At 52.6% G+C, this 21,821-nt stretch overlaps 1 pseudogene; it reads right to left on the bottom strand.

The window, feature by feature from the left end:
* Positions 1 to 10,661: 10,661 nt before the first annotated feature.
* Positions 10,662 to 21,821, bottom strand: part of LOC133354854 (large neutral amino acids transporter small subunit 2-like) — an 89,175-nt pseudogene continuing 78,015 nt past the window's right edge.

The following is a 21,821-nucleotide window of genomic DNA, read 5'->3' as shown; positions in this document are numbered from 1 at the left end:
CACCGAGGGCATGAAGCCAACAGATCTGAGACATCCCTTGTCATGCCTTGCCAAAAGAAATCACGCTGGAGCAAGGCGAGGGTCTTTTGGGTACCCAGGTGGAGGAGGCGCTCATGAGCAGCCCACACCACCCTACCCCGTAACCCAGAAGGGACCACCAGCCGGTGTCGGTGGGATTTTCCGTCCCAATGCATCAGCAACCCCGCGTGCATTTCCCATGCGTCGGCATCACCCGACCCCCGCCCCGCCTCCCCGGCGCGACGACGCAACGCGAGGAGGGAGGTATCCTCCATCTGGAGGTGCCCCCATTCCTGAATGTGCAAACCCAGCAGGGAATCTTTCCCCTGTTGTTCAATAGAATTTGGAACGATTGTCTCGCCGTCGGCGGCGGCCGCAAGGACCGGAACCGACATGTCCCCTGCTGGCTTGCAACGTCCCGACCCCAGAAGGCATGCACATTCGGAGGTGGTTGGCATGCGCGACAGAGCATCCGCGTTGGTGTGGCGAACGCCCTTACGGTAGGTGGTTTCGAAATCAAAATCCTGGAGGATCTCCAACCATCGGGACAATTGTCCCGATGGCTGTTGAACTCGCAGGGCGTACTGCAGTGCCGCATGATCTGTGCGGACGGTGAAATGCCGACCGTACAGATATGGGCGATACTGTTGGATGAAATAGACAATTGCCAACAGTTCCCTGCGGGTGACACAATATCTTTGCTCCGCTGGAGACAACACCCGACTGCCGTATGCAACCACCCGATCGACGCCGTCAACCACCTGGGAAAGCACGCCCCCAATACCCGTGTTGCTCGCATCGGTGTCGAGCAGAAACGGTTTTGAAAAATCGGGGTAAATCAAGGGAGGAGCTTTTATCAGGGCGTCCCGAAGGGAGCAAAAAGCAGCTTCCTCCTCCTGACCCCAGTGGAACCGAACCCCTTTAGATGTTAAGGCGTGTAGGGGTTTGGCAATCGTCGCAAAATCAGCGACGAACCGTCGGTAATATGACGCGAAGCCGATGAAACTCCTGACCTCTCCCACCGAGGTGGGAGTCGGCCAGGAGCTGACACACTGCGTTTTGGCGGGATCGGTAGCAATACCCGAGCGCCCTACGATGTGGCCCAAATAACGCACGGAATCGCGTAACAAATGACATTTTTGGGGCTTGAACTTCAAATTAGCAGCCCGCATCTTTAGGAAAACCGCCCGCAACCTCTGGAGATGTTCGTCAAAAGTTTTACCGAAGACGATAACGTCATCCAAATAAATCAGGCACGACTCCCATTGCAATCCAGCCAAAACCAATTCCATCAAACGCTGGAAGGTTGCCGGCGCTGAGTGTAAGCCCATCAGCAACCGGTTGAATTGGAACAGGCCGTGCGGTGTACGGAAAGCAGTTTTAGGTTTCGATTCATCATCCAGAGGAAGCTGCCAGAATCCCGAAACCAAATCCAGCGTGGAGAAGAATCGCGCTCCCGCCAAGGCGTCCAGCGATTCGTCCATCCGTGGGAGTGGGTATGCGTCGGCAACCGAAATTTTGTTAAGGCGCCGAAAATCAACGCAAAACCGCAATGAGCCGTCCTGCTTTTTAACCAGGACGATCGGCGCTCCCCAAGGGCTGGTAGAGGGAGAAATAATGTCGGCGGCTAACATGTCATCAATAGCCGATTTGACATGGTCCTTTTCGGCGGGACTCAACCGAAACGGATTCTGGCGTATTGGCGCGCTGTCACCCGTGTCAATATGGTGACGCAGCAGAGGAGTGCAACCCAAATCGTATTTGTTCCGACTGAAAACGTCGGAAAATTCCTGCAGTAGCGCTCTAAGCTGTTGGCGTTCAGAATTTGACAGGTCCGTCGATCCCGCACAAAGCGCGTCGAGCCACCCTTCATCGCTGTCCGAACGTGGGTGCGGCCGGGGAGCAGTGCCGACATGATTCGCAACTGGTTCCTCGCAGGGCACCGGCGTCGCGTGCGCAAGCACCGTCCCTTGAGGAACTACAACAGTTTGCGATCCCACATTGAGGACCGCGATGAAAGGGTCCCCGTCCCCCCTCACGACGGTCAGGGCCGGAATCAAATGCGGTCCACTAACCCCGGCCCTAGACGGTCCTAACAGGATTCCCTGGGCCCCGATACCCTCAGCGAAGGGCCGACGAAGTCTTAGAGGCACTAACATTTGAGCTCCCGGCGGCACACGAACCGTTTTAACGACGGACGCTGGTATAGTTACGAACGCCGTCCGAGTCGCAGTAGGAGAAGGCAGGAACGCCATGCGCCGTCCCGACGGGAGCTCAATGCATCCCTGGTCTATTAAAATACGAATCGGCATTTTACCCAAGAAGTCCGTCCCCAGCAGGCACGGAACCGCCAGCGAGGAGGAAACAAAAATCGGGCCCGACAATTTGATATCCCCGATACAAATTTGCGCTCGAATCTGTCCAATGATGCCAAGGGAGCCCCCGTTAGCAGCATAGAATGGGACGTTAACTGGCAGTAAGGGACGGCTCTGGACAGGTAAAATGTTGTAAATTAGTTCGGAAATGATGGTCGCCGATGCCCCTGTGTCGACCAGGATGCGTACCTCAACCCCGTCAATGTGTCCCACGACGGCCGACGACCCCGACGACGCGGCCACAACGCGATGGGCCAACACGGACCACTGCCCGGGCTCGATTCGAGTCCCCACAGTGGTGCGCGCTGACCCGTCGCGATGCAACGTCGGCCCCCCATTCGTTGTGGTGCGAGAGTGTGCGACAGGTATGTGCTTAGGCCAAACATGTGTGGTGCCGCGACTCGCCGGATCATGTTGATGGAGCTTGGGAGGAGGAGGAGGGCCGGCGTCCTGACGAGGCGTCGTCCTGCGCTGTCGAGGAGAGCGGCACCCCGAGGCGACATGGCCTCGGACGCCGCAGTTGAAGCAACGCGGGAGCGCCGGCGGCGATGACGGACGGTCGAAGCGGCTCGACCCATCCCGGCCCGACCGTGCTCCCGACTCCTGCTGCCGACGATGGTCGACGGCGAAAACCTCCTCCGTCGGGAGGGTGGCTGCCGCCACCGCACGCCCGGCCGCTGCCCTGCTGGCTTTCCGCCGCTGTGACAGCAGGTTGGCGTGGAGGAGCCGCGCCGCCTGGAGGGAAGTCATCTCCGTGTCCTCCTGTGCAACGACGGCGATGTCCAGGTCGTCTGCCAGCAGGAGGATTTTTTCAGTCACCATGGCGTCGACGCCGTCCTCGTCCATGCGAGGGAAGGCTGTCTTGGCCAACGCCAGGAGACTCGTTCTGTATGCCAGGGGCGACTCCTTCGCGCCCCGCTGGCGGTCGTAAAACTGCTGCCTGCATTCCGCTGAAGGTCCGTAGACCCCGGCCAGCAGCTGCAGCGCCATCGGTAGCGTAGAGCGCTTCTCCTTCGGCGCCGATGTGAGGGCGGCGAGTGCGTCGCCGTCGAGGAGCGCCGGCAGCGCGCAGAGAGCTTCAGCATCCGACCATTTAGCCATTTCTTGGTGGGCGAGGAAGCGTCGCCGGAAGCCGCCCCAGTCGCCCTCTGCGCCAACAAACTCTTTAAGCAGAGGCAGTCTTTGGTGCAGCGCAGCGGTTGCTGTGGAACCCCGCAGGCTGTTGTCTCCACGACTCGGCTGTGTTTCGGCACGAACGGCAGATGGTATCGCCTGTCGCAGCCGTGATGACGCACCCTCCTCTGGTGCTGACGCGGCAGCCCCAGCGAAGCCGATGTCGGACCCGAGGTTCAGGCTGGCCACGCCCCGAGCAGCCGCCGCATCGATGGCGGGAAATTCAAAGTTTGAATCTTCGGAAATGGCGGGAAGGCGCTCCGGACGCCGGCTCCCCTCGCCCCGTGGTGGACCACCAGCCCCCAGCCGCGTGATGTTCTCCAGCGTGACGGCAGCGGCGTAAAGCAGTTCAGCCAGCCTTTCGTGAGCCAGCCTCAGCCCGTCTGTCTGCGGCCCCTCTTCATGCCGATGCTCCGGTAAGAACACGTCCGGCCCTGGCTGCACGATGTCTTGTTGAGCCGTCTCGGGCTCGACAATTTCAGCGGCGTCCTCCATTTGTGGTACTTTGGCCCGAGCTGATTGGCACGTGTCCATGTTCGTAGTTCTTCTGACACCAGATGAAGTACCGTTGAGGACGCTTGGACACCGTTGTAAGGCACACGTATTTATTTATACAAGTAGTCGTACAATACTAGAGGGGTGTATCGGCCCCCTCACCCGGATAGCTGGGAATATTCTATTAGCTACCCCTGACTTATCCCTAGTCCTCCACTAACGGGGAGGCTATCTGGCCCGACACTGGTCAGTCGGGCTACGGTACCCGGAGTCCCAGAGTACTAACTCTGGTTCACGGGACCACGCCACTGGCTCGGTCCTGCGCGGCCCTGATAAGGGCGGCGTCCCAGGGGAGTCCAGGGCCTAGCTGGTCGATCTTCCGTCTTCCCCTATTTACTCTAAGACTGAACCCCGAGCTCTCTGGCTCATCCCCTTTTATACCCCCCCAGAGGATCACAACCCCCCCCACGGGCAGCCCCCCCAAGCCGCCCGGTGCGGACGTCGTTGCGGGCACCTCCCCGTGTACTGACGGAGCCCTGCCCACTGTGTTTGTTACCCGTTTGATCCTATGCATACAGCCCTACACAAACAGCCCCTCTGTAACAGCCCTACACAAGCACCCACCCACACACTCACCAACACACTACACAATCTAAATTATGTTTATTTTACCAGGTAAGGCCGACAGAGCTATATACATCTTTTTCAGAAGTGACCTGGTTACAAATGATAGGTCAACAAAGTGGCTTATCACGTAGACATTTATTGCAGCCAAATCCTATAAATGCATGTTCATTTTAAATGCGGAGAGAACTATACAGGCGTCAGTCGGGATCAAACCCACAACCTTCTGCATACCTGGCAAGGTAGTTAACATCTCGCCACCATGGTGCCTCACTCTCTGACTCACCCACCCACTCACACACTCAACCTCCCATATTCCCTCACCCATCCACCCACTAACTCAATCATCCACCCACTCACCTATTTACCCACCCACTCACACACCCATTAAGCCACCCACCCACTCACTACCTCACCCACCCACTTACCCTGCCACCCACTCAATCTCTAAGGCACTCACCCACTTAATTTCTAACACACCAATTCACTCATCCTCTCACCAACCCGCCTCTCACCCACTCATACTGACCCACCCACTCACTTCAACCATTCACAAACTCACCCACCCACTAATTCACCCAACCATCCACCACCCACTCAATCTCTAACCTATTCTCACCCACCCACTCAGCCACCCATCCACTCACCCAATCAATCTCTAACCCACTCACCCAGCCACTCACCCACCCACTCATATATTCACTCAACACACCCACTCACGTCACCCACCGACTTACCCTGCCACCCACTTAATCTCTAACACACTTACCCTCTCACCGACTCCCTCAACCACTGACCCACCGACTCACAGACCTACCCAGTTAATCACCCACTCGATGTGTAGTCCTCACCTCTTCCGGTATTGTGAGATATTCTTCCTCCCGGCAGCTTCTTCACGACGACGCCTTGCCTGGTATGCAGAAGGTTGTGGGTTTGATCCCGACCCTGACGCCTGTATATTTCTCTCTGAATTTAAAATCAACATGCATTTATAGGGTGTGGCTGCAATAAATGTCTATGTGTTAAGCCACTTCGTTGACCTATAATTTTTAACCAGGTCATTTATGAAAAATATTTATATAGCTCTGTCAGCCTTACCTGGTAAAATAACGCCATTTATATTTAGTTTAGTGTGTTGGTGAGTGGGCGGGTGGGTGCGTGGGTGGGGGAGTGGCTCGGTGGTTGAGTTAGTGGGTGCTTGAGTTAGTGGGTGGTTGAATGTTTTTGGTGGTTGAATTATTGGGTGGTTGAGTGATGGGTGGGTGGGTGAATAATTACGTGGTTAGTGGGTGAGTTGCTGAGGGAGTGGCCGGGTGGTTGGGCGAGTGGGTGGTTTAGAAATTGAGTGGGTGGCATGGTGAGTGTATGTGTATATAACTGGGTGAGTAGGTGAGTGGCTGGGTGAGTATGTGAGTGGATGGATGAGTGAGTGGGTGAGTGTTTGGGTGGGTTCATGAGTGAGTGGATGGGTTATTGAGTGAGAGGGTGGGTATTTGAGTAAGTGGTGTGATTGAATAGGTGAATGGGTGGGTGTTTGAGTGAGTGAGTCAGAAAATGGGGTGCCACGGTGGTGAGATGTTAACTACCTCACCTAGTATACAGGAGGTTGTCGATTTGATCCAGACCCTGTCTCCTGTATATTTGATTGTGCTTGTTCTCCTCGTGGTCGCGTGGATTTTTCTCCGGGTCCTCGGAGTTTTCCCTCTGCATTGAGAATAAACATGCATTCAGAGGATTTGGCTGCAATGCATATGTGATAAGCCACTTCGTTAACCTGCCATTTGTAACAAGGTCGCTTTTGAAAAAGATCTATATAGCCCTGTGGGCCTTACCTGGTAAAATGAAAAAGTTTCGTTTTAGTTTATTGGGTGGGTGGGTGGGTAGATGGGTGATTGAGTGCGTGGGTGTTTGCGTGGGTGGGTGGATGGGTGGGTGTGTGAGTGGGTGGATGAATAGGTGAGTGGGTGGGTCGTTGAGTTAGTAAGTGGGTGTGTAGGTGGGTGCATAGGTAAGTTCTTGAGTGAGTGGCTGGGTGTCTGGATGAGTCAGTGGGTTAGTGATTGATTGAGTGGGTGGCAGGGTGAGTGGGTTGTGAGTGGGTGAGTGGGTTGTGAGTGGGTGAGTGGGTTGTGAGTGGGTGAGTGTGTGGGTGGCTTTCATAGTTGAGTGGGTGGGTGAGTCAGATAATGAAGCGCCAGAGTGGCGAGATGTTAACTCCCTCATCTGGTATATTGGAGTTCGTAGGTTCCACCTCAACCCTAAAGCCTGTATATATTTGGAGTTTGCATGTACTTCCTGTGGTCGTATGTATTTTTCTTTGGGTTCTCTGGGTTTTCCCTCCACATTTAGAAACAAGCATGTATAGGAAATTGGCTGCTATAAATTTACACGTGATAACCCACTTCGTTGAACTATCATTTGTGGCGAGGTCGCATCTGAAAAAGATCTATATAGCTCATTGGGCCCTGCCTGGTAAAATAAATACAGTTTAGTTTTTGTTTCGTGGGTGAGTGAGTGAATGGGTGGGTTGGTGGTTGGGTGGTTGAATGGGTGCTGGGTTGGTGAGTTGGTGGGTGGCTGAGTCAGTGGCTGGGTAATTGTGTGAGTGGATGGTTATTTGAGTAAGTGGTGTGAGTCAGTAGGTGAATGGGTGGGTGGTTGGGTGAGTGGCTGGTGGGTGGGTAAGTTAGTGAGTGAGTAAGTTAGCGTGTGAGTGGATGGGCGAGTGAGTCAGAGAATGGGGCACCACGGTGGTGAGATGTTAACTACCTTGCCAAGTATACAGGAGGTCATGGAATCGATCCCGACCCTGCCGCCGGTATATTTGGAGTTTGCATATTCTTCCTGTGGTCACCTAAATTTTTCTCCGTGTCCTCCTGTTTTCCCTCCACATTTAGAATCGGCACGCTTGGAGTATTTGGTTGCTATACATTTCTACGTAATAAGCCACTTCGTTGAATTTTTTTTAAAAATTCCCCCTCCTGTCCACTCACCAGTATATTTATTATGGGAACAGCGCAGTCGATGGGCAATTTGTGTGTAGTGGGATACAGTGTGGGTAATCACACCTCCTAAACAATGTCTCGCCAGCAGGGAACAGGAGGCCAAAACTATCTCGAGGGGCTTTCTCGAGCTCCTCGAGTGGAGGTGTGATGCCACAGCGACAAAGCCGCTCTTCCGGCGCCGCGCCCGCGATGCCAACACAACAAAGCAGTTTGGCCGACGCTGCTCTTCCCTCACCACCCCCACATGAACACACACACCCCCACATAGCGCCTCGTGGGGAAGTCACCTGGCCTACAGGTTTTCACCCAGGAGCCCTCCTCGTGAGGAACATTCTCCACGGTTTCCTGGGGCCAGGGAATTGGCCGAGGCTTCCCCGAGGTTAAATTACACTGTGGCGCCGTGAATTGACTTGAAATTACTTTGGTCACGGCAAGGCCACTCAGCACCCGCAGTGAGAACACTAAAAGATGCAACTAGGCAGGTAGTGGGAGCGGGGCAGGCGGCTGAACATTCGGCGCGCCGGCCAAGCTGCGATTGCGCGCCAGGGAAGCGTTCTGATTGGCTGGGAGCAGCCACGAGCTAAGCAATGGCCCCTTTGATGGAGAGGACAATAAAAGGACAATAGACAGCACAAGAGTTAGTTCGTGTCCTTCACAAGTCAGCGATCGGTTGACTCTCCAGCCACTCTAACGTCCGTGTGACGAGTCGCAGTGCAGCGAGGACGGGCCCGCAGGAGCTCCGTACGAATCGAACCGTGAGTACGTGAGAGAGATAGCGAACAGCGTGAGAATCCCTCGAGAGAGTAATTCGAAATAGGCGGGGCGGATTGGGTTTAGACCGTCGGGAAACAGAGCAGCTTCCTCACTGATTTCGGCCCCGGTTTATGTAATATTTAGTATCAGGCACGCCGGCAATAAACCGTTAGTGATCAACAACAATTTTGTGTGGTTTCTGCGAGTGTGGAGAGAGTGGGGACATGGTCTGTGTACGGGCGTACGTGGAGAGCGCGCGCGTATTCAGTGATCAAACGGCCACACGTCGGTGCCGTTGTTTGCGCGCGAGGGCGTATTTACCCACGTGTTTGCGCTCGCCCATGCTTGTTCACTCGGGGCTTAACGCACATGCCTTATCATCCGTAGCGTGCCGTTGCCCTGGAAATTAACGGGCAGACCATCCGGTCATTGCTTCACTATTGCACAGAGGTGGTTGCGGTTGTCGCATAGTGGTAGGTGTGGTGGCGGTTATTGTGGTGGTGGTGGTGGGTATTGTGGTGGGTTGTACAGCCAGGGGGGCTCGTGCTGCGCCGCGGCCGCGCATCCTCATACGGCTATTTTTTGCGCGAGTCGTAGCAGACGAGGTGAGCAGCGCGCGGGCAGCTGCCGCGCTATTTTTAGCGCGTGCACGTGGAGGGCCAATATGCGTGGGTGGCTGCGCGTACCCGAGTGTGGGTAGCGGCGTGCACGGTCATGCGTGTACCAGGAGTCTTCTCCGAATATTTGGGGGAGGAATGCCCACGGGGAGTGTGGGTGAATGACCCGAGGTGGCCGAGGGCCAGCCAAGAGGACCAGCCAAGAGTTATGTCTCACAGGGGGGACGCGGAGGTAGCGAGGCCAAAGCTACGAGCGGCAGCAGCGAGGAGGGAGGAAGGGGGAGAGGAGTCGGGGGGTAGTCGCCCCCACAAAATGGTGTCAGAGGTGGTACGATCCCCCGCACCTCCAAGGGAAAGAGGCGCTTCACCCCACGCTCAGGTAAGACATGTATTCACCGGGCGAGGGATTCCTTCATGGAAATCGTTCGCCCGCAGCATGACGTGTGCTAAAGATATCAATGGCTGGACGGACGCGTAGGCGTTATAGCAACTTAATATGCATTTGGATGGGCGGGCAGCCGACTTTGTGGAATATTCATATTCTTAGGTTTTTTCGGTAAAGTTACGTAGGTAAAAAAATTAAAATTAATAAAAATAAAATAAAAATCACGACGTTTCGGAGGCAACACAAGCTTCCGTCTTCAGGTGGAACCGTCACAGCCCGACAGCTGTATCAAGTAAATGAGAGATTACAAGAGATACCACTCCGTATATATAATGGTTGAGGGGGGGGGGCAGGAATGGCCCACTTTTTATTATTATGGTAAGGGGCGGCTTGAGACTATGAATAGACTGCATAACAAAAGACTGAGCCTTTATTATGGAGAAGTTCGGTTTGTGACTACGCCTAGCCTACATAACAAAAGTGTTAAAAAAGAAAGCTAAACCTGGTAGAAAGCTAAACCTGGTAAAACAAAACTGGCTGTCTATCAGTAACTTGTAATAGTTTTCTGTCAAATAAGATGGTCCAAATAAGTGTAGTTAAATCTTTTTTTGCATGGTTAATCACATCTTTCCAATGATTAAAGGTGTGGCTTGAGACTATGAATAGACTGCATAACAAAAGACTGAGCCTTTATTATGGAGAGGTTCGGTTTGTGACTACGCCTAGCCTACATAACAAAAGTGTGAAAAAAGAAAGCTGAACCTGGTAGAAAGCTAAACCTGGTAAAACAAAACTGGCTGTCTATCAGTAACCTGTAATACTTTTCTGTCAAATAAGATAGTCCAAATAAGTGTAGTTAAATATTTTTTGCATGGTTAATCACATCTTTCCAATGATTACTCAGTTTGTAACCATCATCACGGTTGAAATTATGTCTGCGTTTGTATATTTGTATGGCTTCGTGTACAAACCTTTGATGGTAGCTCTACCCGCAAGTACACAAACCCAGTGGGGGGAATTAATGCGCCGACTCGACCTGCGCTTCGGCGCGCATAATGAGAGAGAGGCAAAGGCGGCCTTAGAGGCGCGCCGCCGCCAACCCGGCGAGGACTTTCGCGATTATGCCGAGGACGTCTGATCGCTAACACGGATCGCCCGCCCAGGGTACGCGACGGAGGTAATTGAGGAGCTAGCCGCCGACAAGATTCACCGGTATTTAGCTCGCACCGCGTGGTGGCAGCCCAAAGTGGGCAGCGCATGCCTTCTCTTTGACACCCTTGTCGAGCACGTGCACGTGGAGGGCCAATAGGCGCGGGTGGCTGCTCGTACCCGAGTGTGGGCAGTGGCGTGCACGGGCACGCGCGTGCCAGGAGTCTTCTCCGAACATTTGGGGGAGGAATGCCCGCGGGGAGTGTGGGTGAATGACCCGAGGTGGCCGAGGGCCAGTCAAGAGTTATGTCTCACAGGGGGGACGCGGAGGTAGCGAGGCCAAAGCTACGAGCGGCAGCAGCGAGGGAGGAAGAGGAGGAGGAAGGGGGAGAGGAGTCGGGGGGCAGTCGCCCCCACAGAGGTCCATCTGCCAGCATTGAGGAAGTAATTGCTGGGCTGCATGCACCTCATGATATCAGTACGACAAATACGTGGTATAGTTCCTTAAACTGAAAGTGGCTGTTTAGAATAAACTTTTAAACAAAATGAAAGTGGCTTCTCAAGTGGAAATGTATAGCAGGTAAATACTCTTTAAACATGTGTTTTTTAATTGTGGAGGTAAAAACCGGAGTACCCAGAGACAAAGCCACGCCACCACGGAGAGAATATACAAACTCCAAATACATAGGCGGCAGGGTCGGGATCAAACCCACGGCCTGTATACCAGATGGGGTAGTTAACATCTGTACAAGGGCAAGCCATACATGGAGCTGGAGTGGACCGTGTGGCCCATCCCTGTGGCCCATCCCTATCGCGTGAGTGGCTCCCACTGGTGTGATTGTGTTCACACGTGCGTGGTCTGCTTGTGTGTACCCGTGTGCCCCACTGTGCTATGAACCCAACATGACCAGGCTGTTGTCCCTCTCGCCTGGCTCGTTGAGAAGCAGCCCACCCCACAACATCTCGCCACCGTGGCGCCCCACTGTCTGACTCTCCCACCCATTAACCCACACACTCACCCACTCAATTACCCATCCACTCAAGTTCAAGTTCATTTTCAAGTTCATTTATTAGGTATAGCTTTGTGAGCCATTCGGCTCTTGAATCGGGTGCAACCACAACAAACAAAAAACAAAAACAAGAATACATCTTATAGTGACTATGTGCAAACAGAAAATACAAGAAAAGACAGCAAAATATTGCAGAAAAATCACCGTACACCAACACTGTGCAAAAATCCCAGTGGGATGCAAGTCAAACAACAACAACCACAAGACAACTTAGATTAAGGCCATCAGTCTAACTCTGTACTACAACAAACATGGCCAAACCAAAAAACTTTTCGAAAATCACCATAATAAAGCCATAAAATCAATGAAACAGTGGTCATAGGAACTGTGACCGAATTTTCACAATAAACGACGTAAACAACATGTACTACCAAACTCTGCAGCCATAGCTGGCTGCATGAGTCACTCCACAACAGTAGGAGCATCAGTCGGAGTATCAACATTTTTTAATGCACCTTTAAGATCAGCACACTAAATCAAAACACAGATCATACTTTTCAGCGATCATCCGGATCGAAACATTGTATTTTAGGCCACTAAATTGCAGTGGCAGCTGAGCCACTCACCCACTCACCAAGCCACCCACTCAATCTCTAACCCACACTCATGCACCCAGCCACTCACTCACTCAGTGACTCACCTACGACTAGGCCTCGGCAAGGTAAGGTAATTTACCCTTTTTACCGGTTAAAAGGGTAAAGGTGTCGACATGCCAAGGGGTAAGGTAAAGGGTAGGGTAAAGGTAGCTCAGAAGAATTACCCGGTAGGGTAAAGGTAGCGCGAAGTATTACCCAGTAAATACGGTTCCTTGTTTACCGCTAAAAGCTCCGTGGCGCAGTCCGTGGCGCAGTCCGTGGCCTCCATTTAATAAGTAATATTAAAAAAAACTTTCTTTAAAACACGCTTTTATTAAATGTACGAGTAATGGCAGAACTCCACGACTCCAGGAAGTGGCACCGAAGCTTTCCATAACGTAAGGGACCGTGGCCAATTACAGCCAACGTCAGTTGAGCGTGGACAATTAGACCCAAGCCGAAACAAAACACATAAAAAAAGGATTTTATGATAGAATATAGTGTTGTCATCAGTATGACATAAGTATACCAAGTTTGCAGTCGATACCACATTAGGAAGTGGGTAAAAATTTAGTTACAAGATTTGAGGATACAACAACGACGACAACAACAATGACAACAACGACAACAAGCGTGTAAAATTGGAATCATCGAGAGTATTCTATATGAGTAAAGCGCTCTACCTAGCATTTACCGTTATCAACCTTGTTCATGTGTAGTAGTACCCCAGTAATTACCCTGTAATCGGGTAATTTGTATGGGGTAAGGGTAAAAGATAGGCTCGTTGCTTTTCACCTTTTACCTTACCTGCTAAAGGGTAAAAGGTGGGGTAGAGTGATTGTATTGTGGTAAGGTAAAAGGTCGGGTAAAAATAGGCTCGTTGTCTTTACCTTTTAACTTTTACCTTACCTTGCCGAGGCCTACCTACGACCCATCAACCCATCCACTCACTCATCCACCCACGCACCCACTCACGCACGCACACACTCATCCACACAATTAACTAATATTACATTATTTTTCATTTTATAGATCTTTGTCGGAAGCCACCTCAGCACAAATGACAGTTCAATTCAGTGGCTTTTCACGTAGAATGTTATAGCAACCAAATTATATGAATGCATGTTCAAATGTGGAGGGACAACCTGGAGAAAATTCCACACGACCACGGGGAAGAACATAGAAACTCCAAATATACAAGTGGAAGGGCTGGATAAAATCCACTACCTCCTGTATACTAGGCGAGGTAGTTAACATCTCGCCACCGTGGTGCCTCACTCTCTGACTCACCCACCCACTCACTCACACACGAACTCACCCACTCAACCTCCCATATTCACACACCCATCTACCCAATAACTCAACCACCCACACATTCACGCAACAATCCACTTACCCACCCACTCACTTATTCACCCACTCAACCATGCACATATTCACTCACCTATTCACCCACCCACTCACACACCCATTTAGCCACCCACTCACTACCTCACCCACCCACTTATCCTGCCACCCACTCAATCTCTTACCCACTCACTCACCCACCCACCTATTCACCCACCCACGCAATCTCTAACCCACCAATTCACTCATCCTCTCACCAACTTACCAACCCACCTCACTCACTCCCGCACCCACTCACGCGCTGACCCAACCACTCAGTCACCTCAACCATTCACAAACCCACCCACTCATTCACCTAACCACCCACCACCCACTCAATCTCGAACCCATTCACGCACCACCCACCCACTCAGCCACCCACCCACTCAGCCACCCACCCACTCAGCCACCCACCCACTAACTCACCCAATCAATCTCTAACCCACTCACCTACCCACCCACTCACCCAGTCAATCAACCTACCACTCACTCACCCTCCCAACCACTCGTCTATTTACTCCCACACAACACACCCACTCACGTCACCCATGACTTAACATATCACCCACAATCTCTAACACACTCACTCACCCACTCACCTACTCCCTCAACCACTGACCCACACTCACAGACCCACCCAGTTAATCACCCACTCTATGTGTAGTCCTCACCTCTTCTGGTAATGTGAGATATTCTTCCTCCCAGCGGTATTTTACCAGGTAAGGCCCAATCTAACCTATATAATTCATTTTTTGTCTGTCTGTCTGTCTGTTTGTCCGTCTGCGTACGCTCCCTTCCGGGGGATTTAGCTCTCGGACCGTGGGGTTCGCCGAGATTAAATTTTGCAGGTGGGCACGCCCCCGGCCCGCGGTAAACTTAGGCATTTCCGATTTTTCGTCTCTAAACTTTAAATCGGACCGATTATCGATTTAGTGCGATTGCTCTTTATTTAGTTATTTATTTATTTAATATTGCCGGCCGGCGCGGACCACGGCGGTTGCCCCTGGCAACGGGTAGCAACAACTTCGCTGCGGGGTGGACGCCATTTTTAATTCCCGTTACAAATATGCGCACGCATTAACACGCGACTCTGAGGTAAATTCATCAAAGTTTCACGTCCTCTTCACTCCCCTTCCACCCCAATGTGTGCAATTACTATTATAGGGTCGGTAGATAATAAAATTATAGCGATTAGACAGTATTATTGTAACATACCAATGAAAATACAACTGTGTAATTAAAATTATAAACCCGACCGCGCCAAGAATCGATTCTCTGAATCGCGAATAGGAATCGAAGGTTGTAGATTCATTTAGAATCGCCTTATTTCCGTTTAATAAAGTTGGTTATAGAGTTGATATAAACTGCTACGAATGGGAAATATCCGGCGTTGACTGGGGCTAAAATATAATTAAAAACTCCTGAAAACTTTAAAACATAACATAACAATGAAAATAAAACTCTGTAATTAAAAATGGAAACCTCCTATGCGCCAGGAATCGATTCTTTGAATCGCGCAAAGGAATCATCGAAGGTTGTAGATTCCTTTAGGATCGCTCTTAACATGTGGTGAGGGAGAGAGTGGTGAGGGGGAGAGTGGTGAGGGAGAGAGTGGTGAGGGGAGAGTGGTGAGGGGGAGAGTGGTGAGGGGGAGAGTGGTGAGGGGGAGAGTGGTGAGGGAGAGAGTGGTGAGGGGGAGAGTGGTGAGGGGGAGAGTGGTGAGGGGGAGAGTGGTGAGGGGGAGAGTGGTGAGGGGGAGAGTGGTGAGGGAGAGAGTGGTGAGGGAGAGAGTGGTGAGGGGGAGAGTGGTGGTGAGGGAGAGAGTGGTGAGGGAGAGAGTGGTGAGGGAGAGTGGTGGTGAGGGAGAGAGTGGTGAGGGAGAGAGTGGTGAGGGAGAGTGGTGGTGAGGGAGAGAGTGGTGAGGGAGAGAGTGGTGAGGGAGAGTGGTGGTGAGGGAGAGAGTGGTGAGGGAGAGAGTGGTGAGGGAGAGTGGTGGTGAGGGAGAGAGTGGTGAGGGGGAGAGTGGTGAGGGAGAGAGTGGTGAGGGGGAGAGTGGTGAGGGGGAGAGTGGTGAGGGAGAGAGTGGTGAGGGGGAGAGTGGTGAGGGAGAGAGTGGTGAGGGGGAGAGTGGTGAGGGGGAGAGTGGTGAGGGAGAGAGTGGTGGTGAGGGAGAGAGTGGTGAGGGAGAGAGTGGTGAGGGGGAGAGTGGTGGTGAGGGAGAGAGTGGTGAGGGAGAGAGTGGTGAGGGAGAGTGGTGGTGAGGGAGAGAGTGGTGAGGGAGAGAGTGGTGAGGGAGAGTGGTGGTGAGGGAGAGAGTGGTGAGGGGGAGAGTGGTGAGGGAGAGAGTGGTGAGGGGGAGAGTGGTGAGGGAGAGAGTGGTGAGGGAGAGAGTGGTGAGGGAGAGTGGTGGTGAGGGAGAGAGTGGTGAGGGAGAGAGTGGTGAGGGAGAGTGGTGGTGAGGGAGAGAGTGGTGAGGGAGAGAGTGGTGAGGGAGAGTGGTGGTGAGGGAGAGAGTGGTGAGGGGGAGAGTGGTGAGGGAGAGAGTGGTCGGGAGGGGGAGAGTGGTGAGGGAGAGAGTGGTGAGGGGGAGAGTGGTGAGGGAGAGAGTGGTGAGGGAGAGAGTGGTGAGGGGGAGAGTGGTGAGGGGGAGAGTGGTGAGGGAGAGAGTGGTGAGGGAGAGAGTGTGAGGGGAGAGTGGTGGTGAGGGAGAGAGTGGTGAGGGAGAGAGTGGTGAGGGAGAGTGGTGGTGAGGGAGAGAGTGGTGAGGGAGAGAGTGGTGAGGGAGAGTGGTGGTGAGGGAGAGAGTGGTGAGGGAGAGAGTGGTGATGGAGAGTGGTGGTGAGGGAGAGAGTGGTGAGGGAGAGAGTGGTGAGGAGAGAGTGGTGAGGGGGAGAGTGGTGAGGGAGAGAGTGGTGAGGGGGAGAGTGGTGAGGGAGAGCGGTGGTGAGGGAGAGAGTGGTGAGGGAGAGAGTGGTGAGGGAGAGTGGTGGTGAGGGAGAGGAGTGGTGAGGGAGGAGAGTGGTGAGGGAGAGTGGTGGTGAGGGAGAGAGTGGTGAGGGAGAGTGGTGGTGAGGGAGAGAGTGGTGAGGGAGAGAGTGGTGAGGGAGAGTGGTGGTGAGGGAGAGAGTGGTGAGGGAGAGAGTGGTGAGGGAGAGAGTGGTGAGAGTGGTGAGGGAGAGAGTGGTGAGGGAGAGAGTGGTGAGAGAGAGAGAGTGAGTGGTGAGGGAGAGAGTGAGTGGTGAGGGAGAGAGTGAGTGGTGAGGGAGAGAGTGAGTGGTGAGAGTGAGTGTGAGTGGTGAGGGTGAGTGGTAAGTGGTTAGGGTGAGTGGTGAGGGTGAGGGTGAGGTTGAGTGGTGAGGGTGAGTGGTGATTGGTGAGGGTGAGGGTGAGTGGGGAGGGTGAGTGGCGGTTGTTAGTGGTGATTAGTGAGGGGTGAGTGGGGAGGGTGAGCGTGAGTGGTGAGGGTGAGGTTGAGTGGTGAGCAGTGAGGGTGAGTGGTGATTGGTGAGGGTGTGATTGGTGAGGATGAGTGGTGAGGGTGAGTAGTGAGGGTGAGTGGTTGTTGTGAGGGTGAGTGGTTGTTGTGAAGGTGAGTGGTAAGGGTGAGTGGTAAGAGTGAGTGGTGAGGGTGAGTGACGGTTGTGAGAGGTGATTAGTGAGTGGTGAGGGTGAGTGGTGAGGGTTAGTGGTGAGCATGAGTGGTGAGGGTGAGTGTTGAGCGTGAGTGGTGAGGGTGAGTGGTGATTGTTGAGGGTGTGATTGGTGAGGATGAGTGGTGAGTAGTGAGGGTGAGTGGTGAGGATGAGTGGCGGTTGTGAGTGGTGATTAGTGAGGGGTGAGTGGTGAGGGTGAGCGTGAGTGGTTAGGGTGAGGGTGAGCGGTGAGGGTGAGCAGTGAGGGTGAGTGGTGATTGGTGAGGGTGTGATTGGTGAGGATGAGTGGTGAGTGGTCAGGGTGAGTGGTGAGGAGGAGTGGTGAGCGGTGAGGGTGAGTGTTGAGGGTGAGTGGTGGGTGGTTAGGGTGAGTAGTGAGGGTGAGTGGTGAGCGTGAGTGGTGAGTGGTGAGCGTGACTAGTGAGGGAGAGTGGTGAGGGAGAGTGGTGAGGGAGAGTGGTGAGGGAGAGTAGTGAGTGGTGAGGGTGAGTGGTAAGTGGTGAGGGTGAGTGGTGATTGGTGAGGGAGAGTGGTGAGGGAGAGTGGTGAGGGAGAGTGGTGAGGGTGAGTAGTGAGTGGTGAGGGTGAGTGGTAAGTGGTGAGGGTGAGTGGTGATTGGTGAGGGTGAGTGGTGAGGGTGAGTGGGGAGGGTGAGTGGCGGTTGTTAGTGGTGATTAGTGAGGGGTGAGTGGTGAGGGTGAGCGTGAGTGGTGAGGTTGAGTGGTGAGCAGTGAGGGTGAGTGGTGATTGGTGAGGGTGTGATTGGGGAGGATGAGTGGTGAGGGTGAGTAGTGAGGGTGAGTGGTTGTTGTGAGGGTGAGTGGTTGTTGTGAGGGTGCGTGGTGAGGGTGAGTGGTAAGAGTGAGTGGTGAGGGTGAGTGACGGTTGTGAGAGGTGATTAGTGAGTGGTGAGGGTGAGTGGTGAGGGTTGGTGGTGAGGGTGAGTGGCGGTTGTGAGTGGTGATTAGTGAGGGGTGAGTGGTGAGGGTGAGCGTGAGTGGTGAGGGTGAGTGGTGAGGGTGAGCGGTGAGGGTGAGCAGTGAGGGTGAGTGTTGATTGGTGAGGATGTGATTGGTGAGGATGAGTGGTGAGTGGTCAGGGTGAGTGGTGAGCGGTGAGGGTGAGTGTTGAGGGTGAGTGGTGAGCGGTGAGGGTGAGTGTTGAGGGTGAGTGGTGAGTAGTGAGGGTGAGTGGTGAGCGTGACTGATGAGTGGTGAGGATGAGTGGTGAGGGAGAGTGCTGAGGGAAAGTGGTGAGGGTGAATGGTGAGGGTGAGTGGTGAGGGTGAATGGTGAGGGTGAGTGGTGAGGGTGAGTGGTGATTGGTGAGGGTGAGTGGTGAGGGTGAGTGGGGAGGGTGAGTGGCAGTTGTGAGTGGTGATTAGTGAGAGGTGAGTGGTGAGGGTGAGCGTGAGTGGTGAGGGTGAGTTTGAGTGGTGAGCGGTGAGGGTGAGCAGTGAGGGTGAGTGGTGATTGGTGAGGGTGCGATTGGTGAGGATGAGTAGTGAGGGTGAGTGGTGTATGTGAGGGTGAGTGGTGAGGGTGAGTGATGAGGGTGAGTGGCAAGTGGTGAGGGTGGGTGGTGATTGGTGATGGTGTGATTGGTGAGGATTAGTGGTGAGTGGTGAGGGTGAGTAGTGAGGGTGAGTGCTGAGCGGTGAGGGTGAGTGGTTGTTGTGAGGGTGAGTGGTGAGAGTGAGTGGTGAGGGTGAGTGGTGAGGGTGAGTGGTGATTGTTGAGGGTGTGATTGGTGAGGATGAGTGGTGAGTAGTGAGAGTGAGTGGTGACGGTGAGTGGTGAGGGTGAGTGTTGAGGGTGAGTGGTGAGGGTGAGTGGCGGTTATGAGTGGTGATTAGTGAGGGGTGAGTGGTGAGGGTGAGCGTGAGTGGTGAGGGTGAGCAGTGCGGGTGAGTGGTGATTGGTGAGGGTGTGATTGGTGAGGATGAGTGGTGAGTGGTCAGGGTGAGTGGTGAGGGTGAGTGGTTGTTGTGAGGGTGAGTGGTGAGGATGAGTGGTGAGGGTGAGTGGCGGTTGTGAGTGGTGATGGGTGAGTGGTGAGCGGTGAGGGGTGAGTGGTGAGGGTGAGTGGTGAGGGTGAGTGGTGAGGGTGAGTGCTGAGTGGTGAGGGTGAGTGGTGAGAGAGTGGTTAGTTTTGAGGGTGAGTGGTGAGGTTGAGTGGTGAGGGTTAGTGGAGAGTGGTGAGTGGTGATTGGTCAGTGGTGATTGGTGAGGATGAATGGTGAGTAGTGAGGGTGAGTGGTGAGGCTGAATGGGGAGGGTGAATGGTGAGAGTGAGTGGTGAGTGGTGAGGGAGAGTGGTGAGTGAGAGTGGTGAGGGTTAGTGGTGAGGGTTAGTGGTGAGAGTGAGTGGTGAGGGTGAGTGGTGATTGGTGAGTGTTGAGGGTGAGTGGTGAGGGTGAGTGGTGAGGGTGAGTGGTGAGGAAGATTGGTGAGGGAGGTTGGTGAGGGTGAGTTGTGAGTGGTGAATGGTGAGGGTGAATGATGAGTACAGTCAATATGCACTGCTGTTATCATACCAGGTACCACCACCACAATATGTACTCCTCTCATCATAGCAGATACCACCACAGCAGTATGCACTGCTGTAATCATAGCAGGTACCAACACAGCAGTATGCACTGCTGTAATCATAGCAGGTTCCACCACAATATGCACTGCTGTCATCATAACAGGTACCAACACAGCAGTATGCACTGCTGTAGTGATAGCAGGTACGACCTCAGTCGGTATACACTGCTGTAGTGATAGTAGATACTGCTATCGAGTTGGTAGATACCGCTATAGTAAATACTAAAACAATCAGTATATACCACTACAGTCAGTATATACTACTATACAGTCAGTACATACTGCTACGGTGAGTAGCTACTAGAGTCAGTAGATACTATTATAGAGTGAGTAGATACTGCTATAGATTTTGTAGTTACTACTATAGTCAGTGGATACAACTATAGAGTCAGCAGATACTATACAGTTAGTCGTTACGAGTATATAGTCGGTAGATACTACTGTAGGCCCAGTAAATACTACTATGGTCAGTAGTTATTACAGTCACTAAATACTACTACACAGTCAGTAGCTACTACTGGCTCAGTAGATACTACGGTACAGTCAGTAGATACTACTACAGAGTCAATAGATACCACTTCCTCTGTTGTAAGGTGTTGTTAGTATATATACCTACGAGGGGTAAAGATATTTTTTGAGGGGGGGGGGGGAGACCACAATTTTCGGAAACATTTTGACATCAACTATTTACCCCACACTTTCTTCAACTTTTTGGACTTGTGAAAGCCTCTCATATATTTGTTGGTGGAGAAATGTACAAACAGCCCATCGGGCTTTGACAATACATTAGTATCTGTGTATATATATGTAAGGTTTTTAAGAAATATATTTTTCACCCGGGCAAAGCCGGGTACTTCCGCTAGTGAGCTATAAATATTGTTTTCAGAAGCACCCTCGCCACAAATGATAGTTCAACAAAGTCGCTTATCATGTAGACATTTATTGCGCCCAATTCCTCTTACTACATGTTTCTAAATGTGGAGTGAAATATACAGGCGTCAGGGTCGGGATCGAACCCACAACCTTCTGTAAGCAGGCGAGGTAGTTAACATTGTCACCGTGTCGCACAATTCTTTGACTCACCCACTCAACTACTAAAGCCACCTACCAACCCACTAACCGACTCACAAACCCACTCACCCTGCCACGCACTAAATTTCTAACCTACTCACTCAACCACTCATCCACGCACCCACCTACACACCCACTCACTAACTCACTCACTCACTCACCCACTCACTCACTGACCAACTCACGCACCAACCCACCCACTCACACTTTGACTTACTCCATATCTAACCCAAAAACTCACTCACCCAGCCCCTCACCTACTAACCTAACCAGCCACTCACACACCTAAGCACTCAACCACCCACTCGCCCAACTGTAAACTAAAATTAAATTGTTTTACCAGGTGAGGCCCACAGAGCTACAGTATATAGATCTTATTCAGAAACAACATGGCCACAAATGATGGTTTAACTAAGTGGATTATCACGTAGACATTTATAGCATCCAGTTCCTCTAAATGCATCTTGATAAATATGGAGGGGAAACCCGGAGGACTCGAAGAAAAATCCATGAACCACGAAGAGAACATGCAAACTCCAAATATACAGGCGTCACGGCCGAGACCGAACCCAAAACCTCCTTACAAAAGGTAAGGTAGTTAACATCTCACCACCATGGGGCTCTACTCTCTAACTCACAGCCACCCACTTACCCACCCATTCAGCCAGCTACCCATTCAGCCACATACCCACTTAAACACCCACCCACTCAAAAACACACACACCTTGCTAACCACTTGCCTATAACAACAACCGCCATTCGCCACTAAGTGGCGGTGACATCACCACGACGCTTGTGCCAGGCCATGTGCACGTTGAGGTCACGTGAAGCGTCGAACGCCCGCTGGCAGGTGGTCACGGGACAGACCCAGGTGCCACGGGTCG

The sequence above is a fragment of the Lethenteron reissneri genome, chromosome 49, assembly GCF_015708825.2.
Source record: "Lethenteron reissneri isolate LAM-NWPU_2019-01 chromosome 49, ASM1570882v1, whole genome shotgun sequence".
In the NCBI taxonomy this organism is placed as follows: Eukaryota; Metazoa; Chordata; class Hyperoartia; order Petromyzontiformes; family Petromyzontidae; genus Lethenteron; species Lethenteron reissneri.
Note: the sequence above shows the minus strand (reverse complement) of the source record. Positions and strands in the feature narration are given on the sequence as shown.